We start from the raw sequence: 18,226 nt of genomic DNA, 5'->3' as shown, positions 1-18,226 counted from the left end.
TCACACAACACTAGAACTTCAATGTGCGTACCAGTTAGTTATGCTTAATTGATTTGTTAAGGCATGGGTGTTCTTGTTTATGGCTAATGGTATCTTGATTTTTGAACTGTACACAATGTAGATATTGTATACATCTTAGCATTGCTTTCTATTGCCATTTGTTTTAATATCGGTTATAGGTTTTATTTCCTTATTATCTGTTATATGTTGTTTAGAAATCAGGACTTCTCTGAAGTTAGATGATCTTAGAAGGCATTCCTTGCATAATAAATAAACTTTGAGTAACTCGGTGGTAACTATTCCACTGTTGTGCGTTGAGTCATTGACGAGAGGATGTTTCAAACAGGAGTCTCTCATTTCCTTTAAAATTAGCGAGCACACAGTTTCGATCCAAAAACCACTCACTGGTTTATACCTACTCAAAAACGAGAGTATTTTTGGATATTAGAACACTGGCATTCCATTTAATATTTCTTTGATCTTGTTTATCTTGTGTGTTTGTACACTATGAAGGGTCAGAACGTGTAAACCTGTGATTATCAGTTCCATATACGTCTGTACGCCACGTCTGTAGCGGTGAGCGGTACGGAGGCGGACGCATGCGCGCAGACCCAGAGTTAGCATCTTGGTAACCGTCAAGGGTCAAATTACCAATACGGAGAGTCCGAAAATACATGGCAGCACAAATACACGGAAAAGGGAAGCAGGATATAACAAAGCGGCTAGGATTAATAAACGAAGGTTATATTTACAGAAACGGCTAGAATAACACACAGAGGTTTGGATTCAAACGCGGGCGAAACTTTCAAACAGCGGCTACGCTTAAGGGTACAGCCACCAGACTTCACTAACACAGGGTTTAAATACACGACCTACTGCCCACTAAACAAGACACAAGTGCAAATCAAAAGTGGCGGAGAAAACAGAACTAAGGAAGGAAAGCAAAACAAAGACACCAGACGGAATCAGAGACATGATAGGTGGGTGGCCAGTTGTGACAATGTACCACATTTACACATTTACTGCCCTGGTTGGCACACACTTGATTATACCTCTTAAGGGAGCTCTTGTGCAAAACGTCTGTGTACAATGACACTATTTTATGTATTTGTGTACAGGCCGAATCAATTCGATTTGTTGGTGTCAAGCAAATGAACCCAGTATGGCTGATGCTGCTGGACTGTTCGAGCGGAGGCAGTATCTTTTCCTCCGAGGCTCTCGGCCTCCCTGGTGAAGCTCCTGGTCACATGGAGTATGCTTGTTCTCGAAAGGAAGCGGAATCGGAAGCATATAACGGAAGAATCCCCCGGGATCACAGTCTGGAGGATGTTTTATCCAAACAATAATGGCTGTTGGAGATGTTTGTGTTATTTATTTATATATTTTACATAGCTGTCTGTGCAGAAGGGCATTGGCACACACAAGCACCTGGACTCCAGAGACACTTTGTCCTCTGCAAAAAACAAGAGGTTTGCGTTTAAACTGTCACATCTGAAATCCCAAGACTCCTTCAAGAACACTTTTCAAGAACACTACTGCATACAATGAGACAGCAGACAGTAATATTCCAGGGAGAAAATTAGATCCACATGCGTAATCAAGACTTGTTTTGTAGTAATTATCCAACATTTGGGTTTGTTACTCATGTATCATAGCACAGACTAATACAATCAAGTCCCATAAATCTACTCTTAATTACGAAGCCTACAGGGTGCGTTATGATTATAATATTGTGTGTGGGCGGATGGGAATGCGCTAGCATTCAGGTACGCGGATCTTTTGCATGTGTGTGAGAGAGAGATGTGTGTCACCAAGTATTAAACTTGTGTGAAAATGTGTTACTCATACCCATCATCCTGTTGTCCTGCTGTCGAACGAATGTGACAGTGATTTTCAGTGTTTGAGCACAGGGACCAGGAGGTCAGCAGAGAGAGAGAGAGAGAGAGAGAGAGAGAGAGAGAGAGAGAGACAGGCTGTCACCCTCAAAACACCGCCCCCGTTAGTGTTACTCCACCACATCAGCCCTGAGACACTGGCTTCACGACACAAGCCTAGAGCCTTGGATGGACCATTCTGATCAAAGCCGCACAGGAGAGCACTCAACTATGGTAAGCTTCTCCCAATTCTCCTCATCACGGTCACAGTACTGGAAGAAGGAAAAGTAAACCTGATCCAGTGTTAACACTTGTCCTAATGTTGATGTGGTGCACTTCTGCGCGGCCCAAGATCCCAACCCCTTCCTGACTTTGGGTACCTTCTTTCATCACATCATTTACATCATCACTCCAAATGCAGCTTCCAGTTTCCAAAGGTATCTTGGTGTACAAGCAGATGTCCAATGTCAAGAACTCTTTGCGGTTAGAGAAAGCTAAATTTCTTGCATCTGTAATGTGATGCAAAAGGTGAAGACCAGATGCTTGCAGATTTTAAGTGATGATGCAAATTTTTTATAGATGGGAATATCCAAAATTGTGGTCAATAAGCAGAAACTAGTCAAAAAAAAAACGGAGAGGACAAGAACAGTATATAGAGAGCAAGCGAACAGACCAGAGTGCCACAGGGCACAAACGTAATCCAGGAGATAAAGTGGGCCTTAAATCAGAAAGGCAAGCAGAGAGCGCGCTCAGTACGCAAATGATAATCATGACAATGCTTCGCAAAGGTACTAGGACACATGACATGTTTAAATAGCCTGAGAAAACTGGAGACAGGCAGAATTAATAACCAGGACAGGTAGATCGTTGGATTAGACGGTGATTGGTGGGAATGACTGGTATGTTGGAATCGCCGGGCTGAAGGGAGATGGAGTCAGGTACAGGGGGCGTGACATGCAATGTTTTCCCATTATAATGTGAGAGCTTGTTGCTACAGTGATGGAAAACTGTACATTGATTGGTTGTCATTTCCATATATTTGTGTACAGCGTATGTTTTTTGCTCCTGCCCATTGCTCTTGAAACACAGTGCCTATGGGCCACTGTGCTGTGCTTAATCATTCTTTCACAACTGAAGAAACTTCTTTTGTTTTTTGGCAAACAGAAATAAGAAAATATTTGAGAACAAAGCAATCTTTCGAGGCAAGATTTTTTTCTTTCTTTTTGTTACCATTAGAGAAATACTGAAAAGCTCAAACTGCACTCCCACATGCACACACAAGAACAGACAGACACACACTGTCTCTCTCTCTCTCACACACACACACACACACACACACACACACACACACAAACAAACAAATGATAAAATTACAATAACTTTGCTCTGGCACATTGCCTTTGTGTGAGTGGCCTCTGCTATTTCACACGAGAGTACTGCAGCCTACATCAAATCCATTATGTATAAAGTATGGATGCGGACCAGGCAACCGTGGGTTCCTAAAAATATTTGCTGATGTTATAAAGATCAGTATCCTTGGGCTACTGTAGGGTTAAGATCAGAACAGACACTAAAGCAGCTCGCTGGGCTGCGGTAGGACTTGGTAACTTGCTTGTTATATTCCATTTATCGCAAACAAGCCTTGAGTCCTTCTATCAACTAAACACAAAACAGATATTATTCAACTTGTAGACAAATGCATACAAATGCAGTAGTAGACTGGCTACTACCCCCAAACTGCCACGCCCTGATGAAACAGGCTTCCCCACCCTGGGTCTTGGAGTACTTGGGGCTTAGTTGGTGGAAAATGGTGGATAGAAGCTGGCATATCTGAACAACACTTAGCATGAAACCTGCCATGCAGTTTAGTTCCAAATGGTGAACACTTGTGGATACAAAGGCTTGAAAGCAAGTGGGGATGAGATAGCCTAGGCTAACTCTAACTGGCTCTTATTAACTTTCATTCACAATTAGTTCATTCATAACTGCATTTCATTTTTGCATATGTTAATCCATATGCCACTGTTGGCTCCACAGTTTAATACTGGACATACACACACAGACACACATGCACATGCGCATGCGCGCGCGCACACACACGCACAAAACAGGCTTATATCTAATACCACCGTACTAAGCAGTACTGCGAATACTGCTAAACAAGACTGAAGATCACCTGTACTGCACGATGAGGACAGAGTTCCTGAGGGACCTTGCCCCTGTCTGTCAAGCTCCTTTCTTTCTGGAGAACCAAGTGTGGTGGCGTCCTCATCTCAGCAACAACATGCAGACAGGCAACACACGTGCCAGATTTTCTGCTGATACACGCCACATACTGCCATGAATGACAAATAGTCCTTTTATTATCTGCCATAGATGGTATTCCACTAGCATCCTCTTTACTACACCCCCCTACCCACAACCACCCACCCACCCCGCTATTAAAGTGCTGCATCATTAAGCTGGATAATGCCATTTTTAAAAAGGCTGACAGGCCCAGAGTTGGGGTTTTTTTTTTGTTTTTCTTTTGTTTTTTTTTAATGAGCAGCCGTGGCGGCTGTGCCGGAGCAGCTATGGAACCATATGGGGAGCGCTGGTGTAAATGACTTCTTAGTGGCGCACTGGCTCGTGAAGGACAAATTGACAGGCGACTGCGCAGCACAGAAGACTAACGAGATACATGTTACGCAGTGCGCCGTCACCATAAACACAAGGGGCATACGTGTGCGTGTGTGTGTGTGTGTGGTTGTCGTGTTGTGGAAGGGGAGCAGCAGTAATTAAAAACACAACATCAAAAGGCGACCTTTCACTGATTGAGTCCCGTTTGACTTAACAGCTCGGCAGAGTAAAGTTTGTGTAAATGTGTCTGTTGTGCTTGTCATTAAATCAGACACTGGTCCCTGTTTTTAGAAAGGGTGGATAAAATAAGCCACTGGCATACATAATGCCAGGAACAAAGATTCATTATGGTTGTATTTACTTACTATAAAAACTCATTGAAACACATTTTTTCAGCTCTTTTAACCTCACAGATGTTCATTAATTCTTAATTTTGAATAGCACTCTGAATTATTTTAAAAAATGATAATGATGTAACTTTCAGAAGCTCGTTTTTTTTCCTAAATGGTTTTGCTTAACATTCAGCAGGAATACATACCTAAAATATTCACAACAACCGATTCTTATTTGAACGTACTCAGGTTCTGTTGACAAAGGAATGCAGTGGGAGTGGATAAACCAACTTGTTGACAAACAAGCCTAGTGCTACAGTGAGCCAAGACTATTTGGATGAACGGAAAGACGAGAATAGAAGCCCCCACTTAATTATGACAGCCTCTTTAACCTAAACCGATAAACAGGTTTGATCATGCCGATCTGTAATTAGTGCTTCTTCCTTTGTGTGTTGCGCTCTGCACTTGTTTGCTTTCCTTTCCCCTGTATAATTAGGCTGCTGTATTTATTAGCGCGGCTAATTAGCCTATGCAAAACATGAGGAAGTCGTTAATTTTGAATCATGCCAACGAATGACTCACCTGGCACAGGCAGTCCAGACCAAGGTTTAGCCCTTCTCTCTGGCAGAACAGTGATACAAGTCTTCACCTATTTCGGGTTCTAATCTACCAGCCACCCATTTGGATAGTGTACTATAGGCCATTTTCCGAGAAAATATTTTAATCCTTAACATGCGATTATGGCCCAGACAAATTCCAACGTTTGGCATGTGTTAAATAACACAGCAACATGGCTACCAGTTTGTGGCTGTAGTTCTGGGCTTTGCCAACTGGGGGGATATTGTGGGCATGAATAAAAAGCATATGCCAATATGTTGGCAGATTATGAATTGCGTCGATATTTATTTGCATTGTAGCGCCGCTGCACACGGTTGAGTTATATGCTCTAACCAACAAAATGGCAATATATATTAAGTCTGCCCTAATATCACCAAACATCCTTTTATTTACCTCCACCAATTCTTTATTCGTCCTTTTTCATCCTCCCATTATAACTGTCAGCTGTAAAGAAATAACTATTCTTATTTCTTATTTCTATGTGCTGTTCTTATTTAACTACTAGTCCAACTCACCATAGTGCACGTCATACTGATGGCACTTGTCTACTCACCTCTTCTATCTATCCTCCCACAGGAATCCACTGATTTTATAAATCCTTCAGCTGTAAAGATAGAACAACTACATTTGCTGTACTGATTGAACTAGTCAAGTGAAGTCAAATTTATTTACATGGTGCTTTTTAGAACAGATGTTTTCACAAAGCAGCTTTAAAAATGTCCGAGTCCAAGCCTGCAGTCAGCAAGCGAAGGGCGACAGTGGCAAGGAAAAACTGCCTAGAGCATGAGGAAGAAACCTTGAGAGGAACCAAGACTCAAAGGGGGGCCCATGCTCCTCTGGTTGACAACAGACAACACAATAGTAACAATATAGAGAATAAGGAGCAGAATAAATAGTGAAAGATAAATAGATAATAATAAAATGAAAAAATAAGCAATTAATGTCTACTCCGGTTTTCTAGAAGTCCCAGTCTGTTCCTGATGGTGTGCGAGTGTCCGAAACCCATCCTGCACAAGAACGTCCATCAAGGGCAACGGAGAAGTAGTTGGCTGGGGTGGAGGTGTGGTGGGCTACAGAAGGGGACATCAGGGGGTGGTGGGAGTAGCCATGGCAGCTGAGATGGGTTGAAGGGCAGTAATATCATGACGTCAGGTGTAGGTGTACCTAGACAAAAAGAGAGAATAGATTATTAGGCATGTCTCGGTATGGGGATATGTAAATTAGGGACCTATAATGTGCAAAGATGGACTCCAGCAGATACAGCAGTTATGGCAGCACAGCTAAAAGGATAAAGCCAGAAGGAACCACAAGGATAAGGGCACCCTGGATCATCAACACTCCGCCACTCTCAGTCAACAAACTTGAGTGACAAAAGAGAGGTGAAGTGACAGCATCATAACATCCCAGTTTACCATAATTCTCAATGCCCACAGACCCCCAGATCTACACCTTCACCTAAGATGGTAAGTAGCTAATAATATGCCTGACTGCACAGGTTTTCAGCCTAGCCTTAAATACTGAGACTATGTCTTGAACATTTACAGGAAGGTTATTCCATAGTGTGGCAGCCATATAAGAAATGGTTCTGCCCCCTGCGGTAGAGTTTCTTATTCTTGGTAGTAGTAAAGAGCCTGCACCTTTTGATCTAAGCAGATGTGGTGGGTCCTAATACACTAGGAGTTGTCTAAGGCAAGACTATTTAGTGCTTTGTAGGTCATTAGAAGTATTTTATAATCCATACGAATATTAAATTGGGAGCCATTGTAAAGATAGCTTAAATAGGAGTGATGTGATCAAATGTTCTAGTTCTAGTAGGACCTCTGGCTGCTGCATTTTGAACTAGCTGGAGCTTGTTTAGGTACTTATTGATACAGCCAGATAGTAAGATATCACAGCAGTCCAATCTTGAAGTGTTAAATGCATGGACTAGGCAGTCCTAGAAATATTATTTACATGAGCTTCGAACGAGAGACTGGGATCCATAATTACTCCAAGATATTTAACTGTTAGAGAAGATGTGAATGGGAGACCACTGAGGTTCATTGAGTAATTAGTGAGTGAGGACCTAGTTGTCTCTGGACCTAATAGAAGCATCTCTGTTTTGTCAGGATTAAGTGAGAGAAAGTCCAGTGTCTGACGTCCTTTATGCATTCCTCAATAATACTAAGATGATATATCCTCTGGTTTGGCTGAGACATATAACTGAGTATCATCTGCATAGCAGTGAAAACTAGCACAGTGATTACGTATAATGTCACCTAGAGGTAGCATATATAAAGAAAAAAGAGGAGGCCCTAGAACAGAGGAACACCATAGCTAAGCTTGTAGCTATTAGCCCCAGTCACCATACTGCACTTCATATAGACTTCACTCATCTATCCACCCATTCTAGCCTTTCATTCCTCCCTCCATCCTCCCCTCCCTTATTAGTCCCTTAATTTCCAAGCTATAGCTATTAGACTTGGTGAAAGGACTCAACAGCTGACCCCAAACCCCAAACTGCATTTCATTCTGATGGTACTTGTCTATCCAGCAATTCTATTCTTTCATTCATCCCTCCATTCTCTCATAAGAACTGATTTTTATAATGTCTTCAGCTGTAAAGAAAGAACAAATATTTAATGAACTATTAGGCCCAGTCAGCAAACTGCATTTCATATTGATGGCACTCGTCTATCCATCCCTTCTATTATTTCATTCATCCCTCCTTCCTCCCATAGGAATTCATTGATTTTTTAAAACTCCTTCACCTGTAAAGGAAGAACAACTAAAGTAGCTATAGTACTATAAAGTACTATACTGATTTTCAGTTAACATACCCATAGTTTTCATGCTGTTACAACAGGCTTTGGCAAGACAACTCAAAGTTTGTTCACCAACTTTACTTTCTAGTTTATATTGTAAATCATGTAAAATATGTGTTCATTGTAAAATATGTGTTCATGTAGTATGTAAATTTGTTAGTTATGTATCTTTGTCGTGTTAATGTGCAATGTCTGTGCAATATTTTAGTTCTAATGACAATGCATATTTTTGTGAGACATTTATGTCAATGTCTGATTTGTTGGTCATTAAATACAGAGTGTAAGAATTGAGAATATGTGAAAACAGACACAGCAAAAACCATGTTTTATAAAGACTTCTTAGAGTGTTCTTGAGCACGCTGCGTCGCTCCCCCTTTCTGCTGAGCTGATACCCTCTCGGGAAGGCATGCCTCTACAGCGAGAACACTACAGGCCAAAGTCAAAGACCAGTTCGGAGTCACGCATGCTGGTGGTGTCACTGGTGCCACTGATTGACTAAACGTGTCAACATAATGCACAGGTGGAGCCATAGGCTAACCTTTGCAAAGCCACTGAAGACTATGTGTGGATCTATAGAGAGGCTTTGCTTTAGACCACAGAACACTACTAACACTTTGTCCTGTTGATTTCACTTGGTAGGGTCGACTATTAGCATCTGATGCTGCTGACACAATTTGGCATGCTAATCTATCTTCCTGGCTTATATCAGTTATTTACTGTCATACAATCTGAAGGTAGAGCATTGAATTTGGATCGCTTTAGCAGTCGACCTTTTGTTAATTCGCCCAACCCTTTAACCCTATCTTCCTGGTGCCAAAGGTCTCCCTGAAGCCACATGTCTGTTTGGAGCCACAAGTTATTACTGATCCCATCAGCTTGTCTGCTATGACTGGCCGTGCATGCGTGCGTACATGTGTGTGTGTGTGTGTGTGTGTGTGTGTGTGTAAGGGAGAAAGACGAGAATAGACAGGCAGACAGGATGAGCGAGTCCAAGTGGAAGAGAGTGAGGGAGTCTGAGCAGTCATGTGCGAGTGTGTGTGAGAGAGACAGTAAGTAACCGACCTCTGCTATCCCCAGGGAAAGAAGCCCATAGTGGAAAACTGATGGGTAGGAAGAGAATAAGACGTTACATAGAAAATATGGTAGAGTGGCTGTTCATATACGATGACCTTGACTATCCCTGTCTGAGAGACAGTCTCTGTTTGAGGGCATGTAGCATGTCGAGACCCATCAAAGGCGTTAAGAACATCCCCTGTTTTTACTGTCACTTATAGCTCACGTCTCAAGGTCCGCTTTGAAGATACAGAGTAAAATTTTAGTGAAAACAAACTACAGGTGATAAAACAACAGAATCCCTAATCTTTGTTAAGACACAACCTTTGTTAAGTCATTAAAAAAGAAAACAAAAAAAATGCACCCAATTTCATTTTCTCTTAATTGTCAGTATATGGACAAAGCTCTGCGCATAAGGGAAAAAATGTGTCCCATCCTGTGAAGGTCCAAAAAGGCAGCACTTCTCTCTCTTTTACAACACAAGGGTCCATTACTGTTGCCTGAGCAGTATATTCACTACGTTATAGTTCCTTCCTTTTCACAACAGACTTATTGGCAAAGCAACAAATTGCTTTTTATACTTATATACTTTTTATACATTTTTTAAAGCTTTTGTTTCTTTAATCTATTTTCTTTTAAAAAACCCTTCAGTTAACACAAAGTATTGGAAGTCATACAAACAGATGTAGCAAGCAGAAATCAATGAAATCAGTGAGGAACTTGTGTATTGATGGCGTTTTATTTAAAAAAAAAACATGGTATGAAATGCATTGAAAGTATGCAAAGTGTTAAACTCTTTAGAGTCTTAAACTCAACTTCTGCGTATGTGAAAACGTTTTTAAAGTTGACACCACTTCCTCACATGGATACAGTGTTAATGTAAAATAAAAATGTTTATGTATGAGTGTTGATACATTCAGCTTGCTGCACAGCTATTAGAAGAGCGATAAATTGCTAATAATCCTGGCCCCTATACATGCACAAAATAACATCTTGGCAGCTTGTCAAGATTTTCACATTTATAAAAACCATTAGTGATGAGGACAGTGAAGTCACCCTCCAGAGGAGACTTTGCACAGCACATGTATAATCAGCTCTTTGGGGGAGAAGATCTGCTTACCATGTGACACCACAGCATTCCTGCTACACAAAGCTGGAAGAACGAAACAATGCCTGCTCATTCTTCCAGAAGACTGCGGGAAGTCTCAGTCCAGAGGAGAGCAGTCCACAAAAATCACCTTTGAGTTCTGGGAAGAACTTTTTTGAATGTGCTCTTAGTTGGTCTAGTGGTATGTATTCAGTGCATCAGACAGTTATGTATACAGTTATTTATACAGTGTGGGGTTACACAACTTGTTGACATTAGGGTTTAGGATAGTGTTTGTGTAGCACAAGGAAAAAAAGAACACACTAAGATGGGCTATCACGTGTTCATATTGAACAGAAGAATTGTTTTTTGGTGTTCCAACAAAAACTATACAAAGGCATTGTAACGTTGCTGGCCCGAGTGCTGCAAGACACAGAGCAGAACGCACAGACTTCCTCGACAGTGCAAGACGTTTATTGACATTAAACACATACGACACAGGTGGCACTCACATATAACACTTACAGTAAACATGACTCCACACTTAACATTAAACAATAAACATACACATTAACACGTGACTACACAAACTGACATTACGGCTACAGAGCTCGGAATTAACACACATGTAGCGACAATGACCAACAGGGAGCACACACGGACAAGGGTTTAAATAGACAGACAGACATTCAATATTAAACCCTGTGTGTGCAGGTGTATGCAATCCCGGGGGGGGCGTGGTTACAAACAGTACAAATGTGAATTCCTTGCATGCAGCGGGCCATACCATGTGACTCGTGGGGGGAGGAGCCTCCTGTGACTTACTAAACATATACTACATAAACTAAACAAACTACAGTCTGAGCTAATATTTTGGAGGCATAAGGTGTGTTTTATTTAGCTTGTCTTATTTTGATTTGATATATCATGTATAAACATGATTACTGCAAATTTGTTTTAAATTCATTTTAGCTTATTTAATTTTATAAGTTCATTCAACAGTATACTTGTTTAATATTTACAGTGCACTTGTTTTTTGTATGTTGGTTTCAATGCCCTATTGTAAAGGAAAACTTGGTATCAGTAGGTCATTCCCTGTGGGAAAAAAAAGGTAATAAATGTGTCTGCTCTGTAAAAACCTGAATCGTCTTCATAATTACAGAAAAGTCTTTATTAAGTTCTCATGAATGTAATATTATCATGAATATGATATTCTGTGAAAAAAAATCTATTTGTTCTCAAGCATAACTAAGTTGATTGCAGCATGGACTTTTCAAATCCTGTAGACGATCCTGTCTTTTCAGCATCCAAAAAAAGAGAGTGAACACCACCCAAAACATAAAATGAACAAAGGACTTTTACTTTGTAGTGGATCCAATTAAAATCTGGAGAATGGAGCAGATTGTGCTGTTGTGTGGGCAGATGTTTCTCACTGACCATTTCGTGCCTACAGTAAGTGATTTTGCTCACCTGGAGGAGCTGAGTCAGAGGGAGGAACTGGCCAGGGTTCTCATTAGCCTTCATAAATCCTACAGAATATACACCATCTTATTATGTGACATGAAGCAACATGAATTCTTTTGCTTTAAATGTTTTATATTTGCAAATATGGTCGTGGTGTGCTTTTAAAATGGCATTTTTAAACAGTGGTAGAAACAGGCCAAAATCCTTTATTTACCCAATTTGCATCATGCTCAGTAACAACTGTTCTTTGTGTGATCACTTGTTCATTACTAAAAATTTTACAGTAAAAAGGAAAGAGGTAAAGACACATTTGCATTGAAGAAAATCCTCCCATCTTAACCCTGCTTGGGTGGCACACCACATAAGCTCAAGACTGGGGAACTTTCATGGTAATGACCCTCAGTGGCAACCTGCTGTGGAAAAATAACCAATTAATCACACTTCAGCAGCAAGCCCTGGCTCGCGATCCTCATTAAGGCAGACAGTGTGAAAACCACTTGCTTGTCTAAATTTCTTCTTGAACACACACCACCACAGCGAAAATCCTCGCAGCTGGCAGGGTCGCTCTCAACTGTTCTTTGTTCACTGTATTATGAGGCTCCATCACAGCCAGCCACCCACGTTCCTCCCCGCTAACAGTAATGATGCATCTCACGCCGACCGCGCGCGCGCGCCACATGGACCGGCGGGAGGATTACCGCGCCGCGTGAGCCTCCACCACTGGATGGATGGCGGCTTCTCCCGCGGCCGCTAACACAAGAAGTGCCTCCCCACGGCTTCAATTACCAGAGCTGCTGTTGCGGTTGGGGGAGGAATGGCTGCTCTGCTCCCCGCGCTTCCACACCCGCTCCATCTCTCCCTCCTTTTCACTCATTAGCTCCAACAATCGCCTAACTTTCCTCACCAATTACCTGCGCTACTCCCGGAAGCGTGGTGATATACTTGCCACTTGCTTTGCTGTTAAATGCATGCTGGCACACCAGAAAGTGAAGGATGTTTTAAGGGTAGACATGCCAGAACACTTGGCAGCTGCTTCCATATGCCCAGTTCATTACTTGGCATAATTTCCTGAGTAACGCTGTAATTCACTATTGCTAGTCAATGAGCCAAAGGAAGTTTTTTATTCAATTAACCTCAGCATATATGCCCAATGGAAAAGCTGACAATTCTGCAAAGTAGATGCTTCAATAGTTTTTTATTTATTTATTGAAAAAAAAAGTTTTTGTTGTCTAATTGCCAGGGAAATATTGTATTTTTAATAGCTGTAACACTGACACTTTAAACCCTAAGGCGATAGCATGACTCCAACAATGTCAGTTTCTCTTAATGCTACCTGTGCTGATTTATTGAATTGTACATCTCTGCGGGAATTTAATTTTACGGTCGCAAGTGTCAGTCTGGAGACACATTCCAGAAGGCCCTATGCTACAATGTGATCATCTCTGCAGTGGTGCTCTTGTTTGACATTTTACCAACGTTTAAGTAGGTCTAGATAGTTTCTGCTTGCTACAGTTAGGTTGGCCAGACGACCAGTTTTAAGCCGTTATTCCCTCCTGCCGAACACATGGTTGGACACCTATGCCAATCTTCTGGAGTGAACTTGTGGTTGCTTTCCATTAATCAATATTTTTTAGTGGGGGCCCTGGGTCACATATATTTGAAAACAAATACTTTGTATATCGTTGGTTGAACAGATCGTCTCGTACCCCACCTATTGGTTAACCACTGCAATTCCGCGCTCTAACGCTAGTCAGGATGCTTGCAACGGTGCTGGTTGGTGTGAAAATACCAAAAAGAAAACTCAGTGGTCAGCACATCCTTTCCTTTCAAACAGTAGGAAAGATGGATTTCATGCCTTCTGTACACTCTGTCAGCCTTAAATACAGCAAGTAGGCCCCAGGTTGTGTGAGTAAAACATTCATTTATATTACAGCTATCTAGATCAAATTGGTCAGCCCTGTTAGCTAGCTAGAGAGGTTATGGTGTTCATTTTGTGCGTGTCATATTGTTGCACCTGTGTGACCTCCTTTTAGGGGTTATTAAAATGGCCATCCTATCTATAATGGCAGCATGGTGCAGTATACCAAAGCAAATATTCAACAGCAACAGTTGTAAAGCAATAAGCTCCACTTTGTATACACCAATCTGGTTTGTTATTTCAGCTATTTCATCTCATCTGACGTGACTTAGTGGCATATCAGGTAACAACACATGGATTGTCTGTCAACAAAAATTTACCCAAATAGGTCTCTGCCAGAATTAATTTTGATGAAGAAAAGTAAAGAGCAGAAAGAACATGTCGAAAACTCTTCAAGTTTTAATTAATTTGAGGATTACAATTACCAACTCATGTCAAGGTTTATCAGAAAAGAAATTGTCATGCTAATATACTTTGATCTCCACATTTTAGGAGCCAAATGAAATGCGTGGCATTGCCAAATGCAGCTACTGACGCGGAAACTCGATATTTCATAGCAAATTACCCTCCAAGTCAATGGCTAAAGATATTAGCACATGCTGCCGAGGACTCTCCTATAGATTCACTGACTTACCAATTAAATCATGGTCCTTGTTTTATATAATTTATAGTCTTGCTAAATGTAAAAAAAAAGAAGTGTTTAATCCTTTGTATCAAACTGGTTGTTCATCACAGTGGTTTCTCCTACGTACATTTGAATCTGTGGTACAAAAGACACTGAAATACACACATGTATCAAAGAACGAGACAAATAAGGGAGCCCAATGCTCTGCTCCTAAAGTCATTGGCACTTAATTCCTTCAGTTGTCTACGAGGCATTAAAAGATGGTTTTAAAAGCCACAGTGTTGCAGCAAATGCGATTCCCCCATCTACTTCGACTCCCTCTACACCTCTCACATTTTCTTCCACCTCTCCAGAAACAAGCTGATTTCCTCTTCATGGCAAATTGTCATGTCACAGTTGGTATCCAGTCAATTCCAGGGCAGAGACCAGACCTGCAACCCTCCAATCACAGACCCGGATCACTCTCCCCACCACCACCACCACCACCCCCTCTCCCAACCCTCCAATCACAGACCCGGATCACTCTCCCCACCACCACCACCACCCCCTCCACCAACCCTCCAATCACAGACCCGGATCACTCTCCCCACCACCACCACCCTCCCCGAACCCTCCAATCACAGATCTGGAACACATACCTGTTCTTTATTTCTCCCCCACACTATTTAACCCCCCTTCTCTACTCCCACAGTTGACCCTTACCTGTGTTTTGCCATGCTGCTCACTCTCCTTATGAGAGCTGATTCCCTGAGATTACTGCTTGTTTGCTAATAAAGCTTCATAACTTTTGCTTTCAGCTTGCATCCTGTTCCTGTTGTTACCAAGATGTCACAAAAATGAACCGCATGTGATATAGTCCATTATTTTACATTACATTTTCCTTTAGAAAACATATTTACAAGCAAAAAACCCTGAAAAAACTGTTATACCAATAATTCTGAAGATTTTACATGTACTGTAATACAGTGATAATGCAAAAACCTCTGTGTACACAGGGCCACTGAAATTCTATGTCAGGTTTCTCTCCGTAAAGGTCCTAATTAAACATGAGAGATCTTACCTGCTGGGTGACCATGGGTAACCTGACGTTTGACATACCACTTGTCACACTTGCATAGAATGCAGTTGTAAATACTGTTGTTCTTTTTGGGAGGTCCAGGTCTGTTCCTTTGTTACATAGGTAGGTATGTACATGTTTAAAGAATGAGGTAAAAATGGACAAACCTAATAACAAATTCTGGTTTCAAGATAGCTGCCACTACTAGGAATGTGACAGACTGCTGTATTTATATAGATAACATTGCAGCATAAAGTGTCAGAAAGCTAATAAGCAAGTCAAGTTTCCTAAAAACTTGATGCAACTTGAGGCAAACACGATCAATTAGGCATGCAGTTTGCAAGAATGTAATTGGTGGGTGAAACCATACTGGTTATCCCAGCAGATGCAGTACAAAACTAAAGAAAAAAATCCAAACATGGCTTGGCTTTAGGGTAAAACTGTGTAGATTAGATTTTTCACTGAATCTTTCCTTAATAAATTAAAGAAAAAGGAGTCAGAAGAAGAAAAAAGTGAAATCTCATTAAGTTCATGTTACTTTCAAGTTTCAGGTTTATTTGTCATGTGCAGAGAAGCTGGAGACAGTTTCACATTGAAATGCTTGAGTGAGGCTCAGGTGCTCTGCAGCTGTGAATTGTGAAGTACAAACATGAATAACGGAAACAAAACACTATATATACACAAAAGGTGGGGGGTATGTACAATACAGTTTTATATATGTACAAGAAAGGGGCAATACACAAGGAGAAGCAGTATATGCTCTCTCTCTCTCTCTCTCTCTCTCTCTCTCTATATATATATATATATATATATATAGCACAGAGAGAGGACTGAGTCCTTAGCAACAGTGCCATGAAAGTACTGCTATTAGAAATATAGAGACTAAAGGAAACATTGTGAGTGTCTGTGAGGTTATGGGTGTGAATAGAGATATGAATGGAAGAGTGGGAGGACGAATGGAGACTAGATTGCATTTTATCCAGGCTTCTGATGCCTGCAGGTAAAGGTTGTACTTCAACCTGCTGGTTCTGGATTGAATATTACAATGCTGCCTGCCTGAGAACAGTCTGGTGAACAGTCCATGTGCTGGGTGACGTAGTCTGGGAAACAGTCCTATAAGGCTGGGAGATTGTGTCCAGTGATAAGTTCAGCTGTTCTCACAGCTGATACAGTCGTGGAGCTAGCAGCTTCCAAACCAGGAAGGGATACACTCTCTATGGTGTATTTGTAGAAGTTCATTAGGATGGTGGAGGGTAGACCAAACTTCCTGAGCTTCCACAGGATGTACAGTTGCTGATGAGCTGATTTCATCACCGTTTTTGTGTGAAGGAACCAGGTCAGGTGCAGTTGGGACAGAGGTTGCTGTCATTGCACCATTGAGCTCATCTCTACGGGTTTCATCACCATCTGTGGCGAGGCCCAGGTTGGTAGTGTCATCAGCAAACTTGATATTTGAGTAGTGCATGGTGACACAGGTGTGAGTGTATAGGGAGTGCAGGAGGAGGCTGGGAACACATCCCTGAAGAGTGCATGGGTTCAGAAGCAGAGTGCAGGAGGTGCAGCCAATGACCTTCACTACCTGAGGTTTGTTTGTCAAAGTCCATAATCCAGTTGTCCAGATGAGTGTTCAGCCCTAAAGCCTAACATCTTAGTGGTGGATTTGGCTGGGATGATGGTGTTGGAAACAGAGTTGTAGTTGATGAACAGCATTCTCACATAGGCATTTTTCCTGTTCAAGTGGGTGACAGAACTGTGCATCACTAGAGCTATGGCATCTTCCATGGATCTGTTGTTGTGGTATCCAAACTGGAGAGGAACCATGGTGGTTGGAAGAGGGGAACAGTTAAGGGTTTGCACTAGCTGTTTGAAACACTTCATGATTGTAGAGGGCAGTAGTAACTCAGACATGAGACTGTAGGCTTCTAAGTGATTGGGACCATGTTGCTCTTCTTAAAGCCTGTAGAATTCACAGACTGTCTCAGGGAGAGATTAAAGACATCTGTGAACACTTGCACCTGCTCACATGCTTTGAGGATACAGCCATGCATGCCATCAGGACCAGATGCCTTACATGAGATAACTGTCCTGAAGGATCTGAGCACATCAGGCACAGAGTTGGTTAGTTTGTTTGTCTCAAATTGAGGGTAGAAGGATTTTAACACATTTGGCAGTGAGACAGAGATACCAGATTTTCCCACCTTTGTGGTCTGCGACAGAGTGCAAGCCATTCCACATGCAACTGAGGTCAGATCGTTGGTAGTATGACTCAGTCTTGTCCCTGTAGATACTTTGTGCTGTCTTGATGGCCCTTTGAAGGTTGTACTTGGCTTTCCTGTATGCCACCAGGTCCCCAGAGTTGTAGGCTGAACTTCAGGCTTTGAGCTTGAATTTAATCATAGTTAGCAGAAATCTAGATGTCAGGATTTGCTCACTGCGAATAAGACATTATTCAGCTAGAGAAATCAGATAAAGGTGTTTTTGTGCCTTAACCTGACATATCCACCTGTCAGGTTAAGACAGTAGTAATAGTGTGCATGTAAATACACTCATCCAGAATATTTGCTGTTTTAAAAGGGACTCAGCCTTGGTGGGCCAGATGGTTAACAACTGTTTGGTGGATATATTAGTTAGAGAGAGCAAGAGAGAAAGGCAGAGGGGGGAGTAGGACATTTTTAAGAACGAGAGAGAGAGAAAGAGAGAGAGACAGAGCCATCTGTCTATGGCCTGCCTCTGAGGGACAGTGAGCACCATATTGGGTCTGGCTCTGTCTTCAAG

The 18,226-nt window shown here is 41.6% G+C and overlaps 1 protein-coding gene across 1 annotated transcript in view; it reads right to left on the bottom strand.

The window, feature by feature from the left end:
* Positions 1–5,666: 5,666 nt before the first annotated feature.
* The window catches only part of tafa5l (TAFA chemokine like family member 5, like), a 54,474-nt gene continuing 41,914 nt past the window's right edge, over positions 5,667–18,226 (bottom strand). Inside the window, exon 7 of the transcript XR_004775547.2 lies at positions 5,667–6,607. The gene's annotated coding sequence lies outside the window, so the exon portion shown is untranslated. The remainder of the gene's footprint in view (positions 6,608–18,226) is intronic.

The sequence above is a fragment of the Electrophorus electricus genome, chromosome 25 (genome assembly GCF_041902795.1).
Source record: "Electrophorus electricus isolate QZ-2024a chromosome 25, ASM4190279v1, whole genome shotgun sequence".
NCBI lineage: Eukaryota > Metazoa > Chordata > Actinopteri > Gymnotiformes > Gymnotidae > Electrophorus > Electrophorus electricus.
The sequence above is the reverse complement of the archived record's forward strand: the minus strand, read 5'-3'. Positions and strand labels throughout refer to the sequence as shown.